Below are 27,593 nucleotides of genomic sequence, written 5' to 3'. Positions count from 1 at the left end.
CGTCCAACTAGGATTATGATGTTAGCCTCAGAACCTTGTGTGGTGAATTCATGACCAACATGTTCTCATACAACCTAACCATGAATCTCAATGAATCTGAGATGTTCGAAGATTCTAAAGACTATTTTGGGGCAAAGCAACTTGAGAAGCAATGGGAGCCATGTTTCAGAGTCAAAGAACCACCCACTAAAGATAAAGTGGTTCAAATCAACATAGGTGACGAAATCAACCATAAACCCATCTTTATCAGTGAAAGTCTATCATCTATTGAAAAGGAAGAACACATAGTTCTCCTTCAAGAGTAATGCCCTTCGGTCTGAAAAATACTATAGCTACACCTAACATGAACTGAAATTAGACTTAACATGAACTGAAATTAGACTTAACACGAATCAAGTTGGACTTAACATTAAACTAGACCTAACATGAACTGTTATTAGACTTAATGTGAACTAAATTTAGACTTAACACAAATCAAGTTGGACTTAACATGAGATTAGACTTAATATGAACTGTTATTATACTTAACATGAACTGAATTTAGACTTAACATGAACTGAAATTAGACTTAACACGAATTAAGTTAGACTTAACATGAAATTAGACTTAAAATGAATTAAACTAGATTTAACAAGAATTAAATTGGCCTTAACATGAAGTAAAATTGGACTTAACATGAAATTAGACTTAAAGATGTTAAGTCTAATTCAACTTATTTTTAGACTTAAAATAAATTGAATTAGACATAACATGATTTAAATTAGACTTAAAAGGAATTAAATTAGACTTAACATGAATTAAACTAGACTTAAAATGAATCAAATTGGACTTAACATGTTAAATTAGACTTAAAACATGTTAAATTAGACTTAACATGAATTAAAGTCTAATTTTATGTACATAAAATTGGACTTAAAACATGTTAAATTAGACTTAACATGATTCATGTTAACTCTAATTCAACTTGTTTAGACCTAAAACAAGTTGTATTAGATTTAACATGATTTAAATTAGACTTAAAAGGAATTAAATTAGACTTAACATGAATCAAACTGGACCTAACATGATAGATCTGGAGAGAATGAAGATGGAGGAGAAAATGAGGATATTTTGAGCTTTTATGTTTGTTTCTCTCTCTTTATGCGTAGTTGGCATGATAATTACATGTAAAAAGGGTTGCAACACATAAGGATTTTACTTTTAGGGTCTTAATATAATTTTCCCTTTAAACATTAAAAAGTCTTTTTCGTTTTTGTAGGTGACGCTAAAATTATTTCACAATTTTGAAATACACTATACCACCAACTCATATATGAGTTTTAAAAGTCCAATGAGTTTCATGTGATGATCATTAAGGGGGAAAACAAAATAGAGGGAGGGAGGGAGGGAGAGAGAGAATGAATAACTTGCATGTATAACCAATAGAGAAAGACTGAACAGTGTGTTTTTCAAGAATAGAGTAATAATATGTTAATTAGCAAAGTTAAAAAAATCAGCAACATCTATAATTTACAATACCATTATTCCGTCTTATTGTCTTACAAAGTTGTATTACGTTCCTCTAAAGATTCCTTTGGTCTTGTCAAAGACTTAATCAATACTTCTCATCAAAAATACGTAACACGTTGTCAAGTTTGAGAAGCAACTGTGATTGAAGGCGAACATCTCTTTTTCTTAATCATCAAAATTTCAAACCTGAAGAACTAGTAAGAAAACAATAAAAACTTCAATTTATTCAGGCACAGTATATAATTAAAATAGGTACAATGAATGATAGAGACAGGGACCTAGCTTGAAAATGTTTATTGAAGATAAAATATAAATCCTAGTTCCGGACTTATAACTAGCTAGTATTAAGCATATGCATTGTTGCAGGTATTATTATCGAGATATATCTATCATCAAATTGATAATATGAATTTTATATTTAACTATTTATAAAAAATTTAGCAATAATTTTTTTATTACTATTCACAAATTGAATATCCAAAGCAGTTAACAAAATTATGTACCAATTAGCAAGTTTTATTAATTTTCCTAAATAGTGCAAGAAAGGTTCTATATATGTGAAATATCTAATAAAAGTTCAAATCACCATTAGTGGGGCAAATTTTGATAAGAACAGCGTTTTCAGATTCATTACAGTGTTGTTTGAAGAGGGTTTAATATACCAAATAATACTGTGGCAAGAATGGAGTTTACTGTAGAATGAAAGGTGTTTAAGTTATGCTTTTACGTTGATAGTAGTACATATGTGCATCACATTATGACAAGCAGCCTCATTATCTTTTTATAAATAAAAAAATTAGGATGAGAAACCCTACTCATGAACTATATTAATATAAAAAGAAGAAAACATATGTTAAATATAGTAGTTAACCTCTCTTATTTTGGCTTTTTTTAGTTCCACATCGCTTAGGATAGCAAAAATTCTCTCATTTCTCTTGTATATAAGGATCTCAGTGTTATGAATAATATAACCAAGTTCTCTCGAACTCTATATATTTATCATGGTATCAGAACCAATCCTCTTCATCCTAGATAGACCACATCTTTCCCTCGATCTCGGGGTCACCAAGAGGATTTATCTACATATCCTCTCAGTGGCTCACTGCCTTCAATGTCAGTCACATTAACTCTCTTTCTTGGCGCTCTCCGCTCACTGCCCTCGAAACCCTAGCTATCACTAACCCAACCACCAAACTCCAGCTGTCCAAAATTTCATCCCCAACAATACAACATCCCAATGCCACCGCTCATGAGGGTCCCCAACCATGCCTTGCAAGAAGCGCAAAACCACCTAACCCAATCATCGCTCACTCAATAAATCCAATTGTTTCACTAAGTAAAACCCACAACTTTGCCCCAAAACTCCACGCACCCAAACATTTTTCTTGCCTGCACCACAAAACCCTAGGCCTTAATCCACTAACATCATCTCATCACCTTAGCCAAGCTATGTGTTGTGGAAATAGTATCAAGACTGTAAGTGCACAATCAAGTTATAGTATAGTTACAATATCAATCTCACGAGAAAGGTGTGTAGAAAAATATTCTAAAATGGATTTTAAAAATGTGGGTGGACAAAGAAGAGTGAAAATAAAATGATATAGAGAGTGTGTGATTATTTATAAATAAAAAAAACTAGAACAAGAGGGCAGAAAGAAAGTGAACAAATAAAAAAAACAAAGATTAAACAAGAAGGAGAAATAAAGAAACTAGAAAAGAACAAAATCTAGAAGATAAAAAAATAATTAAAAGAGAAAAGTCAAAACAAGTAAAAGATAGAGGAAATCAAATGAAGAAAATAGAAATATAGAATTGAATCCACTAGTTAATGTCATGTAGGATTTATAAACTACACTCTTTTTATCATATTTTACTTTATATTTACTAAGCATAGACTATCAAATCACTTAAGGAAAGCATAGTCTATCAAATTATTATCCAAGCAAAATTATCATTTATGAAAAAATAAGCAACTAGATTGTAGTTCTAAAATTAATAAGCTTAACCTATCAAACCACTCAATATAAACGTAGATTATCAAATTTTTCTTCTACCAATTAGTAATCTAGTTGATTATTCTAAACATGATAATTTTGAGCACAAAGAGAGTAATCCACAAATTATAAAAAATTAAAATTAGCTTCATACGATTTTAGAATTCCTACAAGATTTAGTTGCATATTCTAAAAAATAAAAATAAAAAAATAAAATCTAGACTAGAGAGCATAAAATAAAGAGATCTAAAATAAAAGCTACCTACATAAATGAGAACAAAAACAATGAAATAAAGACTTAAACTATGAGCATAAAGAAAATCTACCTAACAAAAATAAAAGAGAATAGAAACAAATCTATACTTCAGAAAATATAAGAAAATAAATTCTACAAAGCATAAAAATAAACAACAAAAATAAAAAAGCGTGAAAGTAAATACTAACTACAATGCATGAAATAAATCTAATCTATCAACACAAAAAGAAAATAAAATTATAAAATATGAATTTCTAAAATAAGAAAATAAGAGAGAAAAATGAAAACCTTATTTGCAAGAGGTTGGCCCCTTGTAAGCACAACTTCATCTTCATCAATAAAGAAGAAGACCTAACTAAAGGTTATCATCTCCAAAAAGGAGTTTAGAAAAATTTTCACACTCAAATCCCTCATTCTCTACCACTATTTATAGCCCACAATTATCAACAAGAGCCCTTAGATTAGCCTTAGGCTCCAAAAGATAAATATCAGCCGTTTACTACTTCTATTATGAACCAATCGATTAGCTAATCGGTTGGCCAATTGGTTGGTTGATCGATTGGCTAATTGGTTGGTCGATCAATTGTCCAATCAGTTAAGGAACCAATTGATTTCTTATAGAATTGATTCTTTAGTTGACTTGTTGACTCGATTTTTTATTAATTCTTTGGGCTTTTGTGGGCCTCATCTTAGCTTGATATTGGGCTTCAATAAGTGCTAAAAATAGGAAAATCTGGTTCTTTTAGGCTCTAATTCATCAATTTTTTTTTTCCTACTATTTAAGAGAAAAATACATTATTAGTGATATGTATTCAAATAAAACAGATAATAAGTACAACAGTATAATAAAATGTGATGCTCAAATATCCCCACACATAACTTTTGCTAGTCCTCTAGCAAAGAAAGAAAATAAAAAAGAAAGCAATCAAAATGCTAATTCACTTATGTAGGAATCACGATTATATTTAGTAGATACGACAAGTCTTTAAACCCTTACATTACCCTAGAGGACAATTTGTAGTCTCATGAGGGTTTATAATGAATATAACCATAAAATTCGGTCAACTTGCCAATTTAAAGAAGTCAATATATAGTTAATTCATTAATATATTTAAACAATTTAATTTAATCTAGTTTTTATTCAAGAAAATATTTTTATGTATAACTACAAAGTAAGTCTCTTTTTATTATACTTATACAAAACCAAGTCTAACTTAGAAATTTAATTAAAATTTTTAAAAAGAACATGATAACTCTTTGTTTCAAATAAATTTTCAAGTCTCTTGATCAATTTATTTTTCAAGAACACACACACACATATGGACTCTCTCTCTCTCTCTCTCTCTCTCTCTCTCTCTCTCTCTCTTTGTTCTTTGGTAATTTTGTAATGAATCCTAACCCAATCATTAAGTATGAAAGTACTCCTCAGACTTAATTACTCGGTCAACTTGGACTTAGTAATATAGAACTACCTTGGAGTTTAAGAGAATTTCTATTGGTGCCTATTTTTCATACTCTTCTTTTAAAAAATTAATTTTTTAATTACATACATACATACATATAGAAAAATATTTAGTTCAAGGGAACTTGGAAGTTTATTTTTAGCCTAAGCTAAGCTTGCAAAAATTTTATTAGTTTAGTTAAAAGTCTAAGTTGGGCTATAATAAAGTATCATATTTTAAAAATTATTCCTTAAGAAATATATTTTGAGTTATTATAAAAGATCAACTTATAAAATGAACCAAGAACTAGAGAGTTCAAAAGTTTATCAAGTAGATCAGTATGTAATTAACTCAATCAAATTGGCAAGTGAGATTTTTTTAAGAGAAAGAAAAGAAAGTATGAAATAAAAAGAAGAAAAAATGGTCAAATAAAGAGAAAAGATGACTAGTTTCCACCCCCACACCTACGTTTTACATTATCCTTAATACAAACTCTATGATTCATAACATAAATCAGATAGAAAATAAAGCATTTACATTTATTCGATTGACCTAGAATAATGATAAAAATCTGCAATGAACTTTGGTACGAGGGGGATGTGGTCAAATTTTTTTTCTTTTTTCACTTTTTTCTGTTTTTCTTTTTACCATTTTTCTTCTTTTTTTCTTTTTTTCTAAAAAGAATAAGAGATTCTCAAAGGAGAGAAGAATGAATTCTTTTTATTATTATTTTGAGACAAATAGTAAAGATGTAGAATAAAAGATTGCAAATAAAAAACTCACACTCTACATCAAATCTTACCTTATTGCTAAAAAAATTTACTCGGATTTTAAAAAAATTAAAATAATAAATTGAAAGATGTGCTTAAATTCTATGCATTCCAATGTTTTTAATGATTTTTGCAGCATTTGAACGTAAGTAAGAAGGAGGTTATGCATTTTAAACTTGTAGTGTTGATCAAATAGAAAGCAAATCTCAGTTTTCAACTTTGGTTCCACATGAATGTAAGTTTGTCCTAACACAATTAGTTATTTTTAAAAACAATTCTCAAACACAAGATTCATAATTGAGATATGATAAGCTGGTTATTCTATATTTTTGATGAACCTAAGCTCCTTAGCAAAAAGTTCTTTAAAGTTAAGAATAGAGAAACTTGTGTCTGACTCGGTGAAAACTAGTTCTGATTCAAAATCCTCTATTATTTCATCACCAATAATCTTCTCAAAACTCGGATCTAACTCACTCTTCACTTCTATCTCTTCTAAGGGGATTTTAATGGATCTATCTGCTAATTGTAAGGTGCATCTTTTTTGTTTAATTTCTCCTACATCAAGTTACTGATAGACAGAATAAGAAAGCAAATTGACACTTGTCCCTAAGCCTTAAAGTACCTTATCCATGAAGGTATTTACTATGATACATGAGGTGGTAGGACAACCATGATCCTTATGTCTCAAAGGTATGAGCTTTGAGAGCGTGTCACTTATATTAGCAGCAAGAACAACTGATTTATACCTATCAAAATTGAGCTCAGGCTGATTTCAGTTTCTTCGTCAGAGTTATCAAAAGAAGAGAGTATTTCTTCAGGTTCAGGAATTTGACTCAGAGGCATTCTAACTTAATTGTCAACATGTTTTCCTGAGTGTAGTGAATGAATTTTATAACTTGAGCTTGGTAGGTTGAGCTTGATCTATGGTCCTTAGGATTTATAATAGGTTGACTCAAAAATTTTCCCTTCTGTCTTTCACTCATAGCACTAGCTAGTTGATCAAGTTGACTTTCTAACCTAGCTATGGCTTGAGTGTTAGAATTAAGCATTTCATTAGGTGTCTGCATGAAGTAATTTAAAGTATTGGATAACTGAGTCAACATGTTGGTGCTATGTGTAGACACTTTAATCATGGCTTTTAAACAATTTCTTAAGATATCCAAATATTCCTCATGATCATAATTTGGAGGAGTAGGATTGTGACGCTCCTATTTTCACACTTGGCCGCAGTCTAAGGTAAACCCAGAGATGTCAAACCTGCCATGCATCTCCACTGTGCAACAACATGTTTCACCAATCACAGTAATATCCTCTAGTAGAATCAGGTAGAAGTGAATGTACAAAACAGGTAAATATGAGAAATAAAAATACAATAGACATGATGTAGAAAGAAATATCTCGTAATGATATCATATCTCGACTATAATAAACTAAAATATAACTGATATACATCTGGAGTCTGAAATAATATGACATGTCTCAACATGGATCAACTAGAAATCATACTAAGGCAACATGCCTTAACAATATGAATACAAACTCAAGTGACTGAATGGAAATATAAGACTACTGTGGAGTCCATACTAGTAAAAGTACGCGATGGCGACTATGCAAGAACTCCGTCACCCTGCGACTCTCCGATGCTCTAAGCCGCCTGAAAATTAATAAAAAAGGAAAAAAAAAGAGCAACAACAAGAACGTCAGAGTGCTAGCAAGATTACCTCCATCCGTCCTCGGGAAGGGCTACTAGATGTAGTGGATGCTCTATCTATTAAGCATAGTCTATCTAGACTATTTTCCCATATCTGATGGTATTAATACTTAAAAATCTAAAACACGAGACGTAGTATGTCGAGCGAAATAATCCAAACAAGGAAACCCTCATATATATATAGTATGTATCAAATTGTAAATAACTAAATATTATTCCCGAACTAAGCAATCAAAAATATAACTAGAAAGTAAAGCATCATAATCAGCATAGGTATCTCGTATATTCGCATAACCGAGTATCTCAATCGAATATCTCAACAATGAGTCGTGATCACTTTTGGCATCCGCCAAACACTCAGATAAAAATCCTTTTGTAATATTATTGTGTCTCTGTGTAAAACAACAGGATAGGAATATCGATTCCTACACAATCTATACGGAAACAAAGACATAGGTTCACTAACCTCAGAGCACGCTCGTGCGGGTAACTAAACATAGATTCAAAGACCTCAGCGCACTATCATGCAGATAATAAACATAGGTCCATCGACTCTATCGCACTATCATATGGATGTAGGCATATAAAATTGCTTATAGGTCCCCTAGCATAGCTCGGCACAAACCGACGAGCCGACGAGATCGACGAATCGCACGGAAGCGACGGAATGAATCCACCCGCGTGCAGAATCAAGCTAATGAGTTGAGGAATCAACGAGTCATCCAACCGAGAGTGGACTCGGACGAATCACGATCGAATCAAGATCAATTTCGGACTCGAACTCAGAAGCGGATTTACTGCCAAATCAGGAATCCAACTTACTGCCAAATCAGATCATCAAATCAGAGTCTCAGATCAACCGAAACACGGACAAACGAGACAACGGAAAACGACTCGAAAAAGTCGGAAAACACCGCCCGCGGGGGCTCGGCCAAAGCCGAGCCACCTCAAGGCGGCTCGGCCTTAGCCGAGCCACCTTGAGGTGGCTCAGCGGATTTACTGCCAAATCAGGAATCCAACTTACTGCCAAATCAGATCATCAAATCAGAGTCTCAGGTCAACCGAAACACGGACAAACGAGACAACGGAAAACGACTCAAAAAAAAGTCGGAAAACACCGCCCGCGGGGGCTCGGCCAAAGCCGAGCCACCTCAAGGTGGCTCGGCCAAGGCCGAGCCACCCTGAGGTGGCTCGGTGGCCGAGCCACCTCGGGGTGGCTCGGTGGCCGAGCCACCTCGGGGTGGCTCGGCCATGAGCCGAGCCACCTCTGGGTGGCTCGGCACAGTGCCGGCCACCCAGAGGTGGCCGACAGTGGCCAGAGGTGGCCGACAATTCCCTTTTTGCAGCCACTGTCCTGAGAGCCTATAAATAGGCCTAGAGATGTTCATTTTCGGAGGTCGAACTTTCAAGAGCCGAAACTCTGCCGGATTGAAGAGTGAACTCGGAGCTTGAAGACCAGAAGACTTGCACATTCAGATCTGATCCTCGGCGACCATCCACGTCAGAAAAGGCAGGATCTCGAGAGGAAGAAAGAACAGATCTGAGATCTACACGAGACTACACTCCAGATCTAAGCTTGGTCTTAGATCTCGAGATCTGAGCGATTATTCCCTTGGTGGATTAATCCCTCCCGGCTATTATTCCCTTCGTGGAATAATACCCGCATACTCGTGTAGATCCGACCGGATCTAGATCGCGCGGTGGTCCACGGATTAACCCCGGCGTTGGCAAAGAACCCACACAAGCAAGCAACCGCAAAACAGGAGCTTGCGATTTGTTCACAAGAGGAAAGTTGTAATTTTTATTTTTTTCTTTGATTTAGTTGTAACCGGATCTATAAAAGACCGGATCTTTGTAACCCAAGATGACAATCATATCAATGAAAAAGAAAACAGTTTTCCACGCGAACAATCTGGCGACCACAGTGGGAGCCGACGATCTCGCCAACGAGATCGATGCGTCGCAGCCGCGGATTGCAATCCCGGTCGTGGAGGAGGTCGAGTACGAGTTCGACCAAGCCAAGTTCGAGGAGTACGTGTCCTCGTCCGGCTCTATCTCCCCCCGCAAGTCCAAGAAGTTCTCCTCCGGGAGAAAAGCTCGTTGGTTTGAAGCTGCTCGGGAAGCCCACGAAGCTCTCAACCCAACTGACGCCGAAGTTGCGTCAAATGAAGTTCCACCGACCTCCAATCAGGTCAACCCAACTCCCGCCAACGCCTCCACTGTTCAGGGCGTTGTGACTCTCTCAAAGAGAGCCCGCCAGAGGCGTCGTCAACGCCTTGCGCGGCAATTCGCTAAGGCGATGGAGTCTACGGACGGATTCCGCTACCACGCGGAGTTGAAGAACAGAAGAGGCAAACAGCCTCAACCACCAATGAACGGCGACTCTTCCAAGCCGCCAAAGAAAGAATGGGTCCGCGTCAAACGGAACCGTTCAACGCTCGAAGAGCGCATTCGCAAGCGCCGGGCGATGTCAGCGCAGGCACGGGCTCAAGCTCAGGAAGCCCGTAGAAAGCTGCAAAAGGAGGTGGAGAAGAAGCCACCACCAACACGACAAGTCTGGAAGCCTAAGTCTGAAGTGGCGACTCAGGCCAAAAAGCAACCAGTGCAGCCTTCTAAGGAAGGTCAAACTCCGGCGAGTCAACCAAAGTCGCCGTCAATCCCAATAACTTCTCCGGGAGATCATGCAGAGTCATCCCGCAAGAAGAAACCAATTTTGGAGCGCCTCGGTCCAATTCCTGACGTGAGAGGCAAAGCTCCAATTCACGAGCGTTTGGGCCCGATGAAGAAGCCCAGAACGACTCAACATACTGGGGGTCGCCATCACCTCCAGCATGACAAAGACCTCAAGGCAGCTGCGCGCACCAATTTGCGCATTGAAGTCCAAGATCACGCCGAAAATTCACGCCCAAAAAGGCAGGTTTTGAGGCGGGTAACCTTTGAAAGCCCAAAGAAGGCAAGTCAACCTCAGATGGAAACATTATCATCTGATAATGATTGTGTTGTACCTGAGAAGGCGTGCCCGCACACGATAGGTTACTCTGACTGTCAAAATGACGAGTTGTACTATCGTGCTGGGGGTACGAATAGAACCAGGAAGAGGAGTCCCCGAGAACGGGAAATTCAATGTCCCTGTTCCAAACTCATTCGGGCGGTATTGTCGGAATGCAATTGCATTAAGGCGGTCCCCGAAAGAGTTTCAGTTTTTGAAAGACTTAATGCGGAAACGCCAAAACCAAGGCCTAGGCGCTTCCAACGAAGAAGAAGGGTGATTGAAGACGGAGAATTTCCGAGGGTCACCACCAACATGACGAGCAAAGGGACATCGGCACGAGAAGATTTCGAGTCGATTCTGAAAGCTTCCCGACCTAGAACCCGTCTGCAGTCCGGAACCATAGAGCGAGCAACTTATGGTAGGATTCGGACAAGACGCCCTTCAGAAGATGAAGAATCTGATGCCGGCTCCGCGGTGGCATCAGATAATACAGTATCCAGCGAGGGACAACCCCGCGAGGCCCTGATGATAAGTGCGGAGCAGATGGCCAAGATGCTTGAAGACGCTTTGGCTAAGCAGAAAGAAAGTTTCAAATTTGAGATGGAGATGGCCATGCAGCAGATGAGAGAAATGCATGACCAACAGATCCAAGCATTGGCGAACCAACAAGGCGAGCAGAATCATCGTAACCCGATTAATGTGGAAGATGAGGATACAAATGCTCGTAACACCAATGATCCTCCCGTCAACGCAGGGGGTGGTAATGAGAATGCTGGCGAAGAAACCGGCGAAAACCTGAAGATCAAGAACCTCGAGAGCAAAATCAACACACTAATTTCCGCTCAAGAGACGAAGAAAACAGGCATTCCTTGCCCATACCCAAGAGAATGGGAATCGATCCCATATCCGGCGAAGTTTAATCTAATTAACTTCACGCCGTTTAATGGGATGGGTTCACCTACCCAGCATTTGATTTACTTCAAATCGCATTTGGGGGTGATCTCTGGTAATGAGCCTCTGATGGTGCGGTCATTCGTCGGCACTCTTCGCGGAGCCGCCTTCGATTGGTATCGCCGCCTCAAGCCAGGCAGCGTAAACAGCTGGGCCGAGCCACCTCGGGGTGGCTCGGTGGCCGAGCCACCTTGGGGTGGCTCGGCCATGAGCCGAGCCACCCCAAGGTGGCTAGGCACAGTGTCGGCCACCCCGAGGTGGCCGACAGTGGCCCGAGGTGGCCGACAATTCCCTTTTTGCAGCCACTGTCCTGAGAGCCTATAAATAGGCCTAGAGATGTTCATTTTCGGAGGTCGAACTTTCAAGAGCCGAAACTCTGCCGGATTGAAGAGTGAACTCGGAGCTTGAAGACCAGAAGACTTGCACCATTCAGATCTGATCCTCGGCGACCATCCACGTCAGAAAAGGCAGGATCTCGAGAGGAAGAAAGAACAGATCTGAGATCTACACGAGACTACACTCCAGATCTAAGCTTGGTCTTAGATCTCGAGATCTGAGCGATTATTCCCTTGGTGGATTAATCCCTCCCGGCTATTATTCCCTTCGTGGAATAATACCCGCATACTCGTGTAGATCCGACCGGATCTAGATCGCGCGGTGGTCCACGGATTAACCCCGGCGTTGGCAAAGAACCCACACAAGCAAGCAACCGCAAAACAGGAGCTTGCGATCTGTTCACAAGAGGAAAGTTGTAATTTTTTTATTTTTTTCTTTGATTTAGTTGTAACCGGATCTATAAAAGACCGGATCTTTTGTAACTCGAAAAGTTGTAACTCAAGATGACAATTATCTCATTAATGAAAAAGACAACAGTTTTCCACGCGAACAATCTGGCGACCACAGTGGGAGCCGACGATCTCGCCAACGAGATCGATGCGTCGCAGCCGCGGATTGCAATCCCGGTCGTGGAGGAGGTCGAGTACGAGTTCGACCAAGCCAAGTTCGAGGAGTACGTGTCCTCGTCCGGCTCTATCTCCCCCCGCAAGTCCAAGAAGTTCTCCTCCGGGAGAAAAGCTCGTTGGTTTGAAGCTGCTCGGGAAGCCCACGAAGCTCTCAACCCAACTGACGCCGAAGTTGCGTCAAATGAAGTTCCACCGACCTCCAATCAGGTCAACCCAACTCCCGCCAACGCCTCTACTGTTCAGGGCGTTGTGACTCTCTCAAAGAGAGCCCGCCAGAGGCGTCGTCAACGCCTTGCGCGGCAATTCGCTAAGGCGATGGAGTCTACGGACGGATTCCGCTACCACGCGGAGTTGAAGAACAGAAGAGGCAAACAGCCTCAACCACCAATGAATGGCGACTCTTCCAAGCCGCCAAAGAAAGAATGGGTCCGCGTCAAACGGAACCGTTCGACGCTCGAGGAGCGCATTCACAAGCGCCGCGCGATGTCAGCGCAGGCACGGGCTCAAGCTCAGGAAGCCCGTAGAAAGCTGCAAAAGGAGGTGGAGAAGAAGCCACCACCAACACGACAAGTCTGAAAGCCTAAGTCTGAAGTGGTGACTCAGGTCAAAAAGCAACCAGTGCAGCCTTCTAAGGAAGGTCAAACTCCGGCGAGTCAAGCAAAGTCGCCGTCAATCCCAATAACTTCTCCGGGAGATCATGCAGAGTCATCCTGCAAGAAGAAATCAATTATGGAGCGCCTCGGTCCAATTCCTGACGAGAGAGGCAAAGCTCCAATTCACGAGCGTTTGGGCCCGGTGAAGAAGCCCAGAACGACTCAACATACTGGGGGTCGCCATCACCTCCAGCATGACAAAGACCTCAAGGCAGCTGCGCGCACCAATTTGCGCATTGAAGTCCAAGATCACGCCGAAAATTCACGCCCAAAAAGGCATGTTTTGAGGCGGGTAACCTTTGAAAGCCCAAAGAAGGCAAGTCAACCTCAGATGGAAACATTATCATCTGATAATGATTGTGTTGTACCTGAGAAGGCGTGCCCGCACACGATAGGTTACTCTGACTGTCAAAATGACGAGTTGTACTATCGTGCTGGGGGTACGAATAGAACCAGGAAGAGGAGTCCCCGAGAACGGGAAATTCAATGTCCCTGTTCCAAACTCATTCGGGCGGTATTGTCGGAATGCAATTGCATTAAGGCGGTCCCCGAAAGAGTTTCAGTTTTTGAAAGACTTAAAGCGGAAACGCCAAAACCAAGGCCTAGGCGCTTCCAACGAAGAAGAAGGGTGATTGAAGACGGAGAATTTCCGAGGGTCACCACCAACATGACGAGCAAAGGGACATCGGCACGAGAAGATTTCGAGTCGATTCTGAAAGCTTCCCGACCTAGAACCCGTCTGCAGTCCGGAACCATAGAGCGAGCAACTTATGGTAGGATTCGGACAAGACGCCCTTCAGAAGATGAAGAATCTGATGCCGGCTCCGCGGTGGCATCAGATAATACAGTATCCAGCGAGGGACAACCCCGCGAGGCCCTGATGATAAGTGCGGAGCAGATGGCCAAGATGCTTGAAGACGCTTTGGCTAAGCAGAAAGAAAGTTTCAAATTTGAGATGGAGATGGCCATGCAGCAGATGAGAGAAATGCATGACCAACAGATCCAAGCATTGGCGAACCAACAAGGCGAGCAGAATCATCGTAACCCGATTAATGTGGAAGATGAGGATACAAATGCTCGTAACACCAATGATCCTCCCGTCAACGCAGGGGGTGGTAATGAGAATGCTGGCGAAGAAACCGGCGAAAACCTGAAGATCAAGAACCTCGAGAGCAAAATCAACACACTAATTTCCGCTCAAGAGACGAAGAAAACAGGCATTCCTTGCCCATACCCAAGAGAATGGGAATCGATCCCATATCCGGCGAAGTTTAATCTAATTAACTTCACGCCGTTTAATGGGATGGGTTCACCTACCCAGCATTTGATTTACTTCAAATCGCATTTGGGGGTGATCTCTGGTAATGAGCCTCTGATGGTGCGGTCATTCGTCGGCACTCTTCGCGGAGCCGCCTTCGATTGGTATCGCCGCCTCAAGCCAGGCAGCGTAAACAGCTGGGATGACATGGAGACCAAGTTCCTGGCCAACTTCTTCGACGACGACACCGAGATATCTATCGGATCGTTGCTCGATGAGAAGCAGAAGGACGGAGAGTTAGTCGATACCTTCGTCAAAAGATTCCGGAACAAGGCGATGAATTGCCGGGACCCGATCACCGAGGAATTCATCCTCCAGACCTGCCACAACAACCTCGCGTTGGACGTGCTAGAAGCAATGGGGACAGCACCATCCAATACATGGAAGGACTTGAAAGTCCGGGGAGAGCAAGCTGAGCGATTCCTCAAGAGGAAGAAGGCGGAAAGAGGCCAACCGGCGACGAGTGTTCCAAAGCAAAACTTCGTCCCACGGGGGAAAGGTAAGGCACAAGCTAATGCAGTTGATGCTAATCAAACCTTTCAATTGCAACCACAGCAACAGCAGCCACAGCAACAAGCACCCCAACAATCTCGAGGACAATGGCAACAACGGCCTCAGAAGCAGAAATCTGCGGAGCCGAGGTTTCCTAAAGTGTACTCCTTCAAGGATGATGAAGTTCCCGGCATCTTCAAATACCTGTTGGAGAACAACAAGATCCAGTTGCCGGCGATCGTGGATCAAGAAGGGGCCAGCAAAGTGACGGATCCAAAGTACTGCGCGTACCACAGAGCGGTCCACCACCCTACGAGATCATGCTACCACCTCAAGGACAAGATCCAGGCGTTAATCGACGTAGGAGTCATAACCCCGAAACCAGCCAAGAATGTGGGGGCCAACGCAGTGTCAATCAGTTTTGGGTCGGTGCCTACAACTTGGTTCGAGCCAAAACGCGTCACCAAAGTCGGGATGAAGACGGTGAATGACGATCCGCACGGACAGCGCCAAAAGGGACTTGTGCCGCACACAACCCCAAATGGCGAAATCCTTTGGGTTCATCCAGATCTGATTGGAGATGAACAATGGGCCGGTTCGTCATCCGGGAGGAAGTCTAAAGGAAAAGGGAAGTCTTGTTATGGAGTCTCTGCTATCCCAGGGGAAGATGACGAAAGAATCTCCACTTTCCTGCTCTCTGAAGAAGAACAAGAAGCTTTTGCGACACGGAGCGGAAATGAATACCACTACAATTATCCGCCACCTAGTGAGCAGGGGGTGAACAAGCGGGGACCAGCCAAAACTCTCACGGAGATGGGAGTGATTGCAAGTCCCACACCGGGTAAAGAAGCTCTACGACAACCGGTGAATAAACCAAAAGAGAAGAATCCCCAAGAGGTACAGAATCCGAAGCAGTCTCGTTTCAGTCGTCCAATTGGAAGAGACAAACCGGAAAGCTCGAAGACTCCGCATAGCTTCGACATTATGGCGCAATTAGCCAACATTCCTGCACGGATAACGCTGTATGAGTTGCTGCGATTATCCAAAGAAACCAGGGAGGCCCTACAAGAAGCTTTGGCCAATGCAGAGGTATTTCTGACTCAAGTCAAGCCGATACCTGAACAGCCAGAACCGCTGAGTCAACAGTGCAACATAGCGACTAAGAACCTTCCCTGCATTACTTTCACCAAAGAAGATATGCAGACGAAGAATTCGAACCACGATCGGCCGTTATATTTCGTCGGATACATTGGCTCCAGCCAAGTCAACCGAATCCAAGTGGATCCGGGTTCTGCTGTGAGTATTATGCCGCTTCGATTGATGCATTTCCTCGGCATCCCAGTAAGCAAGTTGGCGTCCACAGGCACTGTTATTTATGGATTCAACACTAGTGGGTCAAGACCCTTGGGTAAGATCCGGGTGAAGTGCCAGATGGGAGATCTGAAGACAGAAGTCACGTGTTATGTGATCGATGCGGAGACTTCGTACAACTTACTATTGGGTCGGCCTTGGATCCATAGTAACGTGATAATTCCCTCTACTCTCCATCAGTGTTTGAAGTATGTCGACACTGACAATGAGGTTAGGACGGTGGTCGCGGATAAGCAACCATTCAAGGGGTATGAGAATTATTTCACCGATTCTCTCCTTTATGGTAACGAATCCGATACTGAACCATCGGCCCAGGGCACAGACAGCGGAGAAGAAGCTGATTCTGAAGCCGGATTCGATTACAATGGCGGTTTTGTTTTAAATGACATTGTACCCTTTGTAATCAATCTTGACGATGAACAATCGTCAGATGGAGGTTGTAACTGGCAACTTGCCGATATTGCAATAAAAGATGATTTAGAGTACTCCTTGTCTCTTGATGATGTGATAAAAGAGCTGTACGACAATCCTGAGTTGTATATGCCGATCCGATCATCCTATGTAACGAAGGAACACCTCCAGCATTCTTTCGGAACAACCATGGTCATCCCGAACAAAGTAAGAGGTGCTAAAGAAGTGATTTACGGTAAAGGAAAAAGCTCTCCGTTACCAGATCATTTCCTAAGTGAAGACGAAGATGATGACAAACCTGGTCGACATCTATCCAAGTATAGTCCAGAAGCGCGCAAGCTCATGGAAAAGCAGGGCTACGATTTCACACTCGGAGAAGGTTTATACTTCGATCGAGGTCCTCGTAATCCAGCCAAAGCAGTATATGTACCAAAAGGTAAACCTGAGGATTATTATAAATATGGGCGAGGCTTAGGTTATGTTTCATCAGATGACGAATGTGGTTGGCAAATTATCGATCAAATTGCTAACAAAGCCAAGAAGGGATACTCTCCCGATGCTTCAGAGTGGGACTCCGATACAAGTCTGGGAGAAGTTTTCAAAACCCTAATGGCGAACATGACTACAGCTGATCCATCCACCATGGAAGACGACGATCAAATGCCAACATGGGAAGACCCGTGGGTTCACCATCTGAATATGCAGTATGGCGATAGGTTCGAGCAAAGAGAACCACCCACTGAAGATAAAATAGTCCAGATTAACATGGGTGATGAAGCTAACCCAAAGCCTATATTCATCAGCGACAGTCTTCCCCCAGATGAGAAGGAGGAATTGATTGCTCTCATCAGGGAATATATCGACGTCTTCGCATGGAATTATGAAGACATGCCAGGGCTCGACCCCAATGTCGCAATGCACCGCCTCGATATCAAGCCGGATGCCAAACCTGTCAAGCAACAGCAAAGACGGTTTCGTCCGCAGATTATGGAAGCCATTGAGGCAGAGGTTAAGAAGTTGATCGAATCAGGATTTATCCGAGAGGAACAACATCCAGACTGGTTAGCCAACATCGTTCCCGTCATGAAGAAGAATGGCAAAATCAGGATTTGCATCGACTTCAGGAACCTGAATGAAGCATGTCCGAAAGACGATTTCCCTCTCCCGATCACGGATGTCATTATCGACAATACATGTGGATTTGAGAGGATGTCCTTCATGGATGGATTTTCGGGATATAACCAGATCAAGATGCATCCAGAGGATGAGAAGCATACGGCGTTTAGAACACCCCTCGGCGTTTTCTGCTATACGGTGATGCCTTTCGGCCTGAAGAATGCCGGTGCCACATACCAGCGAGCGATGACTAAGATTTTCCAAGAACATCTCAGGAAAACAGTCGAATGTTACGTTGATGATTTGGTTGTGAAAAGCCGCAACAAGGAAGATCACATCAAGGATTTGAAGACAATGTTCGATCTCATGAGGAGTCATCAGTTGAAGATGAACCCCACTAAATCATTTCTTGGAATGTCCAGCGGAAAATTTCTTGGGTTCGTCGTCACCACTAAGGGTATACATATCGATCCTGATAAGGTGAAGGCGATACATGAATTGCAGCCCCCGAGGAATCTGAGAGAACTCAGAGGATTGCAAGGGCGTTTAGCTTATATCCGGCGTTTCATCTCAAATCTTTCTGGGAAGTGCCAACCGTTCTCTAAGCTGAACAAGAAAGGAGTATCATTCATCTGGGATGATGCCTGCCAAAAAGCGTTCGAAGATATCAAAACATATCTGGCGAACCCTCCTGTTCTCGTTGCACCGAAATCTGGTAAACCGTTCTTGATTTATCTCAAGGCGATGAACCACTCGATAAGTGCCTTACTAGCGCAAGACGATGATAACGGTCACGAACAGGCAGTTTATTACCTCAGTCGGACCTTGGTAGGCGCTGAGTCTCGATATCCGATGATTGAGAAAGAATGCCTTGCATTGGTATTTGCGATGCAAAAGATGCGGCATTACCTAGTGGGACAGACGATCTACGTTATCTCCAACGTTAATCCAGTACGGGTGTTTATGACGCAACCGGCCTCTATGAATTGGCGACTAGCGAAGTGGGCCCTTCTCTTGTCCCAATACGATTTGCACTTCAAGCAGCAGAAGTCGATAAAAGGACAGGCGATTTGTGACCTTTTGGCGGCAAACCCGACCACAGATACGGCAGAAGTATATGATGACTTGCCGGATGAAACCCACGAGGTTAACACCACATCACACCAACAAGTATGGCAATTATACTTCGATGGTGCCTCAAGGGCAGTTAATAGAGTAATAACCCCGGGATGTCCTACAGTTTCCTCTGGAGTTGGAGTCGTCTTAATCTCCCCTGGAAAGCACGTGATGCCTCGGGCTTATTCGTTGACTAGTCCGTGCTCCAATAATGTTGCCGAATACAACGCGCTTCTCATTGGACTCAGTTTCGCCAAAGAGCTGGGGGTCGAATATCTCGAAGCTTTTGGAGATTCGCAATTGATAGTCAACCAAGTTCGCGGTGAGTATGAAGTCAGGAATCAAGACCTGATCCCGTACCACCAGGAAGCCATCAAAATGGCGGAATCTTTCGAAGAATTCTTTATTGAATACATCCCTCGTCTCCAGAACGCTTATGCAGACGCACTGGCGGCACTAGCAGTATCACTGGCACAGCCTCCCGAAGCTGAGCTGTTAGTCACAGTACGGACGCATCAACTCTGCGTACCCATATACAGTACGGAGATTGAAGAAGAAGAGGATAGAAACGTGAACGCCAAAGAGGTGAATTCAACTCAAATTGGGTCTGAGTCCCGAGATTGGCGTTTTCCTATCATCGACTACGTCCAATATGGTATCTTGCCAGAGGATGTAAAAGAAAAGGAATCAATCCGCCGAAGAGCTCCAAGATTCTTCTATAATACTGAAACCCATACATTATACCGTAGAGGGTACGACGGTCTTTTACTCCGATGCCTTTCGAACAGAGAAGCAAAGGAAGTTCTTAAGGAAGCACACGAAGGAGAATGTGGTGCGCATCAGCCCGGTCCTAAACTGTATGATCGCATCAGGAGGATGGGATATTTCTGGCCAACGATGGTTCGTGACGCAATCGAATACGCACGAGAATGCCACGCTTGCCAGATACATGCGAATTATATGCATCAACCGCCAGAGCAGTTGCACACGTCAACCACGTCTTGGCCGTTCGAGACTTGGGGCATGGACATAGTCGGTCCTATTTTTCCCCCTTCAGTCAAAGGTGATCGGTTCATCCTCGCGATCACAGATTATTTCTCAAAGTGGGCTGAAGCGATTCCGCTTAGAGAAGTGAAGACGAACAACGTCATCAATTTCATCAAGCATCATGTCATTTACCGACACGGCGTGCCAAGAAGGATCATTCATGACAACGGTCCACAGTTCATAAGCAATGCCTTCGTCAGATTCTGCGACAAGTTCAAAATTGAAGATGTTTCATCAACACCTTATTATCCCGCCGCGAATGGATTAGCGGAGGCGTTTAACAAGACGATCATCAAGATCTTGTCAAAGCTCGTGAAGACCAATAAACGAGACTGGGACGATAAACTCGGTGAAGCACTCTGGGCTTATCGCACCACCATACGCACGCCTACGGGAGCTACCCCGTATTCGCTGGTATACGGATGTGAAGCTGTGCTACCGCTGGAAATTCAGATTCCGTCCCTTCGGATCGCCCTCGCAACGGAGATGACGACGGAGGAACAACATCAGAAGCGTCTCGAAGAGCTCGAGAGGCTGGATGAAAAGCGTTTGGAGGCTCAACAACACATCGAGTTTTACCAAGCCAGGATGTCAAGGGCTTTTAACAAAAGAGTCCGACAGAGAAGCTTCAAGGAAGGAGATCTGGTCCTCGCTGCTCGCCGACCAATAATTCTCACCTCCAAGAAGAAAGGTAAATTCGAACCCAAATGGGAAGGACCGTTTGTAATAGACACAGTCTATTCAAACGGCGCATATCGCCTGATTACTCAAGAGGGCGCCAGGCAATTAATGCCAATAAATGGGAAGTTCCTGAAAAAGTACTATCCCTAGTACATTCAGGATAACTCGTTTACCGGGAAGTTCCTTGAAGAATATTACACTTAATATTCTAGAGGATAACCCAAAATCATTGTCACCACCAAAATCCCTCACTGATCAATTTTAATTGACAGTGAGCCCACCAAAAAAGTTTTTTCTGACCCTCTTGATTCTCTCCATGAACAAGAGGTCCACTTTCAGTTCGGAGTCCCTTTTCGATAAACAAAAAAAAAACTCCCTTCTCTTTCTCTCTGGTCAAGCCTTCCCATGGTTATAGCCAAAGTTGAAATACCACTTCGATAAACGAAGAACCCATTTTCAGTTTAGATAACTCATCCTATAAAAGGCAAGTTTATCTAAATTTTCCAGATTCTCGGAGTGGACACCCCACTTCTAGTTTCTTCTTCGCTGGAAATAGAATATAAAATTCTTCCTTTCCAGAATCAGGGAATAGAATATAAAATTCTTCTTCTTCATTTTCGGGAGATAGAATATAAAATTCTTCCTCTCCCATTTCGGGTTCGTCTTTGCCCCAAGAGAAGACACCACCTTTTTCAAATCCCAAAATCTGTGCCTCACAGGTACATGGAAGTTTATCCCGAATCCTAAGCAGGGATAAGTCTGCGCCTAACACGCGCTGCCGGTTTAGTCTTTTTCCGCACAAAAAGACACCAGAGTTCGATTCTGGGGTATTCTATCCTGAAACCTAAGCAAGGATAAGTCTGCGCCTAACCTGCGCTGCCGGTTAGTTCTTAACCGTTAAAAAGAACACCCGTCTACATATTCAACATTGTGGCAGGTTGTTATTAATAACACCAAAATCCATGCCTTACACGCATGGGGAATGTCATCCTGAATCCTAAGAAAGGATATGTCGACACCTAACACGTGTCGCCGGTTTAGTCTTTTACCGATTGAAAAAGACACCAGAGTTCCATTCTGGGGTATCTCATCCCGAAGCCTAAGTAGGGATAAGTCAACGTCTAATACACGTGTTGCCGGGTAGCCTATTCCCGTAACAATGGCGAAGTCTATGTATTCGACATCATAGCACAAAGTCTAAGGGAGTTCATTCCTTTAGCGCAACGTTACATGCGAACGGATTTAGACAATCCGCATGCTAGCCCGACTCAAACGGTAGTCGGTAAAGGCTAATCAAACCCGTTGAAGGCTGGGGGTTAGCCAAAAATCCTAAAGTCAACACCTAACACGTGTCGCCGGGTAGCCTATTCCCGTAACAATGGCGAAGTCTATGTATTCGACATCATAGCACGAAGTCTAAGGGAGTTCATTCCCTTAGCACAACGTTACATGCGGAACGGATTCCGATAATCCGCATGCTAGCCCGACTCAAACGGTAGTCGGTAAAGGCTAATCAAACCCGTTGAAGGCTGGGGGTTTGCCAAAAATCCTATGAGTATTATGGTCAATCATGTCAAACGTGATGAGGAATCATAATAAAGATAAAGATAAAAACCAATTCCACTAAAGAGAATCAAATGTCAAGGTTTTCAGCAAATAAAATCATACATCAAGCCCATGGCTAAGAATCTGCTGACTGAATTCAGATAACTTCTCGTCATAAGAGCGTCTAAGCTCCTCCTGCAACTCAGCTCTAACAGACTCTTCGTTCGCAGCTAAAGTCCTCACAGCATCCTCCTCTGTCTCAGCCAGTCTCTGCTTCAAGGACTTCAGCTCATCAGATAAAGCAGCATTTGCTTGCTGATTCTGCATCTTTGTGTCTTCCTTCTCACGGAGTTCTCGTCGGAGCTGATCTATCTGAGAATCAAGCTCCTCGAGGAAAGAAGATCTAGTGTAACCCTAGGTCAACGCCTATCAATGCGTTGCAATGAAAAAAAATCTTACTCCGAAAAGTATACGAGTATAAACTGCTTCTTACTCCGAAAAGTATACGAGTATAAACTGCTTCCTAATACTCCGAAAAGTATACGAGTATAAACTGCTTCTAAATACTCCGAAAAGTATACGAGTATAAACTGCTTCTTAAATACTCCGAAAAGTATACGAGTATAAACTGCTTCTTACTCCGAAAAGTATACGAGTATAAACTGCTTCTTAAATACTCCGAAAAGTATACGAGTATAAACTGCTTCTAAATACTCCGAAAAGTATACGAGTATAAACAGCTTCTTAAATACTCCGAAAAGTATACGAGTATAAACTGCTTCTTACTCCAATAAGGTATATGAGTATAAACTGTTCCCTAATTTTGGTTGAGAAGTTTCTGGAGAGTATTTTTCTAAAAAAAAATGTTCTTAAGGATAACTCAACAACACAACGCCAGACAACGCGTTGTGCATAAAGACTCGACGCCACAATCAATGGTCAGCTATCAGGAATCGACTTCAAGGTTCAAAATTTCCGACAAACGGTCAGACAATAAATGCAGCACCGGAACCCTTACAGACATTCGACAAAGCACCGAATAGCCTGAAGGATTGAAGGAATCAAGAACAGAAGCCATTCCAAGGTCCCGTTACACCGACTGAAGGTGGGGACAATCATATCCAAAGTATTCCAGACTCTTCTATAAAAGAACGAGACTGAAATACTTTGGAGGGGGTATCTGTAGGCATATAAAATTGCTTATAGGTCCCTTAGCACAGCTCGGCACAAACCGACGAACCAACGAGGCGACGAGATCGACGAATCGCACGCAAGCAACGGAATACATCCATTCGCATGCGGGATCAAGCCAAGTGTTCGAAGAGTCAACGAGTCATCCAACCAAAGGCATACTCGGACGAATGACGATCGAATCAAGATCGGTTTCGGACTCCAACTCAGAAGCGGATTTACTGCCTAATCGGGATCCGGATTTACTGCCAAATCAGATCAACCAAATCAAAGACTAAGTTAATCAAATCACGGACAGAACCAAAGGCGGAAAACACCAAAAACCACCACCTAGAGGGGCTCGGCCGAAGCCGAGCCAACTTCAGGTGGCTCGGCCCAAGCTATCTTCGAGACCCTTCTCGGAAACAACAAAATCAAACTCCCGCCCATCACGCATCAGGAGGAAGATGACGATTCTGCGGATCCAACGTACTGCGATCATTTTCAGAGGTCGAACTTTCAAGAGCCGAAACTCTGCCGGATTGAAGAGTGAACTCGGAGCTTGAAGACCAGAAGACTTGCACATTCAGATCTGATCCTCGGCGACCATCCACGTCAGAAAAGGCAGGATCTCGAGAGGAAGAAAGAACAGATCTGAGATCTACACGAGACTACACTCCAGATCTAAGCTTGGTCTTAGATCTCGAGATCTGAGCGATTATTCCCTTGGTGGATTAATCCCTCCCGGCTATTATTCCCTTCGTGGAATAATACCCGCATACTCGTGTAGATCCGACCGGATCTAGATCGCGCGGTGGTCCACGGATTAACCCCGGCGCAGGCAAAGAACCCACCAAAGCGAGCGACCGCAAAACAGGAGCTCGTGATTTGTTCACAAGAGGAAAGTTGTAATCTTTATTTTTTTTTTTTTGATTTAGTTGTAACCGGATCTAAAAAAGACCGGATCTTTTGTAACCCAAGATGACAATTATCTCAATGAAAAAGAACACAGTTTTCCACGCGAACAATGGATAATAAACACGAGTCCATCGACCCCAGCGCACTATCATGCAGATAATAAACATAGGTCCATCGACTCTATCACACTATCATGTGGATAATAAACACGGGTCCATCGACCCCAGCGCACTATCATGTGGATAAACAAGTGTTATAGGTTCATTGACCTCTTCGCACGCTCGTGCGGATAAACAAGTGTCATAGGTTCATCGACCTCTTCGCTCGCTCATGAGGATAAACAAATGTCATAGGTTCATCGACCTCTTCGTACGCTCGTGCGGATAAACAAATATGTGTAGTGGAGTGAAATTCATCACGGTCTCATTTTCGGTGTACTAAATCACTAACTCAAAAGTGTAATCGTAACAATATTTTATCATAATCCCCTAGGGATACCCACATAAGTATTACAACATATTTATGACTATAAGTGTAAGCGGCTCAAACTCCACAAACATCTCTCAAAACAGAGCAAACAAACTCCCGAAAATATAAAACTGGGTCAAACTACCTAGAAAAATGTCGACGCTGCTGTTAGTAAAATGAGCATATCTTTTTCTAGGAAAACTATTTTTAGAAATAGTTTCCTGTTTTGAAAACTAGATTCATACATATTTCAATTGGCACTACTTTGGTTAAATTTGTAATTCATTTGCTATGCCAAGTTTTCTATTGAACTTCATACACGTATAGCAGTTTTTCTGCAAAACGTGTTATTAGTAAAAAGACTATATCTTTCTCCATACAAATTCTTTTTAAGCTTGGTTTTCTGTTTTAGAAAATAGATTTACATATCTTTCATTTGAAACTATTTTAGTTCAATTTATAGTTTATTTAATATCTTAAATTTTTAGTTTAATATCATATACCTGTTGTAGTTTTCTGCAGAACGTGTTGTTAGCCAAATGATCATGTCTTTCTCTTGAATTCACACGTAACTATCAAAGTGATTAATTACACATGACCATATCTATGTAAATAACAGAGGAAATATTTTATTTAATCAGATTCACATTTATTTAGGAAAAATCACAAACCTATGATTTAATCATCGTTACTAATCATGCGAAATATAAGCGATTATTCCTCTAAGATTTCAACATGATTTAAATATGATTAATAAATGAAATAAATTCCAAATTTCCTAATGATCATGATCATAAATCTAATAGCAACATTAAGGAAAACAATATTTTTAGTTTTAGCATTTGATTAAAATTTATCATCAAAATCTAACTTGTCTTAACATGACAGATTAATCTCAAGCATAAGAATCTCATCTTTAAACTTCTTATAATTTTAACTAATTACTGGGAAGTTTTGGGTAGGAGATAATCTTGCATCGTTGCTGCCGATATTCTCAAACAAATGATTGCGCGAGAATTCCCTTCACTCCAGTCGCTAGCCTCCGCTTCCTCTCCACAAATATCACAGAAAACACTATGTTTCTCTTCTACTCTTTTTAAGTTTTGTGTGTTTTAGAAGAGAGGAAGTGAGAGGTATTTATAGAGAAGTTAGGGGGACATAGAGCCTAAAACAAGGAGTAGTAGTGGAGGTAAACATGGAGTAGTGGTGGAGGGATGGTGGAGGGATGGTGGAGGGAAACATGGAGTAGTTTATGGGAGTAATTTGTGGGATGTTGCTTAGTGGAGGAAAAATGAGGAAAATTGCATTTTTCTTTACATTATTCTAACAAAGAAATCCGACTATTTTCTGTTCATTTTTCTGTATTCAGTATATTGGCTGTAACTTTTCATCCAACGTCGGAATGAGATAATTTAAGATTTGTTAGAAAGCTGTTGAAGAGACCTACAACTTTGGTCTTTTGAGTTTTCTAAGATTTGAACTGCATCAGTGTGTAAAACATATAAACTTTTAACTAATCATTTCACTAGATATGCATTTGCACTCGTATATTCATAAATATACATTGAATTGATCTCAAGTCAATTCCTATCATACTCAAACATCAAAATATGATGTTATCACCATATAACATATTTATTATTATTTATCATAAAATATTTAAATGTTTGGGGTTTTACATTCTTCCCTCCTTAAAAGAATTTCATCCCCAATGTTCCGCAATCGTATCCTAGAGATTAATAATAACAGAAAAGCACGTTGAGGGGATAATCCAACCCTCACATACACATATCGTACCATTAATCACTAGATATGAACATAGCAATATCTAAAGTTAACAATCTAGAATGCAAATACTCGTACTTAACCCCTAACTAAATGGAACTAGTACGTCGGGCGAAAAATCCAAATGAGGAACCTCCCATATATATACCATATATTCCGAATGATTAGGAACTTAGTGTTAATACCCCCATCCTAGGATTAAATATAAATATGACTATCCAGATAAACATAAATCATAAGCAAATCATAATCAAATCAATTTACATGTTCAAACAGGTGTGGGTAGTCGCGACGCATATCCTCTTCGCGCTCCCAAGAAGCCTCCTCAGCTCTCTTCCGGTTCCACTGAACTTTCACTAAGGGAATGACCTTATTTCTTAATCTATTGTCCTCTCTAGCAAGGATGTTGTTGGGTCCTTTTATTTTGATGATGATTAACAAATAATTTACAACTAATGTTGTTTGTCTAGTGTTTATGTTTTATATTTATTCTAGGCAAATAATATGTTGGAGGATGGATGGAATCGAGCATTCATGATCATATCAAATGGAGGTTGACGGGAATAGTGGTTGAAGCATTGCAATTCAAGTTGAAGATCTAAGTTCAAGCTTCATCCGCAAGTGTACCAAGATAGAGCTTCGTTGAAGATCATAAGCTTGGGTATATTTAGTTTAGGTTTTATATTATGTGTGTTAGTACTTTAAGCTCAATCATATACACATACACGCCTTGATTTTTGTATATATATAGTTATATATATACATATATATTTTGGTTTAGCTATATAGATATGAAACTATATATATATATATATATATATCTTCATATACACTTTTATATGTTTCATATTCTATTGTATTTGGAAAAATATTATGTTTTTAGTTTATAGACTTAACAATTATAGTTTATACTTT

The sequence above is a fragment of the Asparagus officinalis genome, chromosome 3 (assembly GCF_001876935.1).
Source record: "Asparagus officinalis chromosome 3, Aspof.V1, whole genome shotgun sequence".
NCBI lineage: Eukaryota > Viridiplantae > Streptophyta > Magnoliopsida > Asparagales > Asparagaceae > Asparagus > Asparagus officinalis.
Note: the sequence above shows the minus strand (reverse complement) of the source record.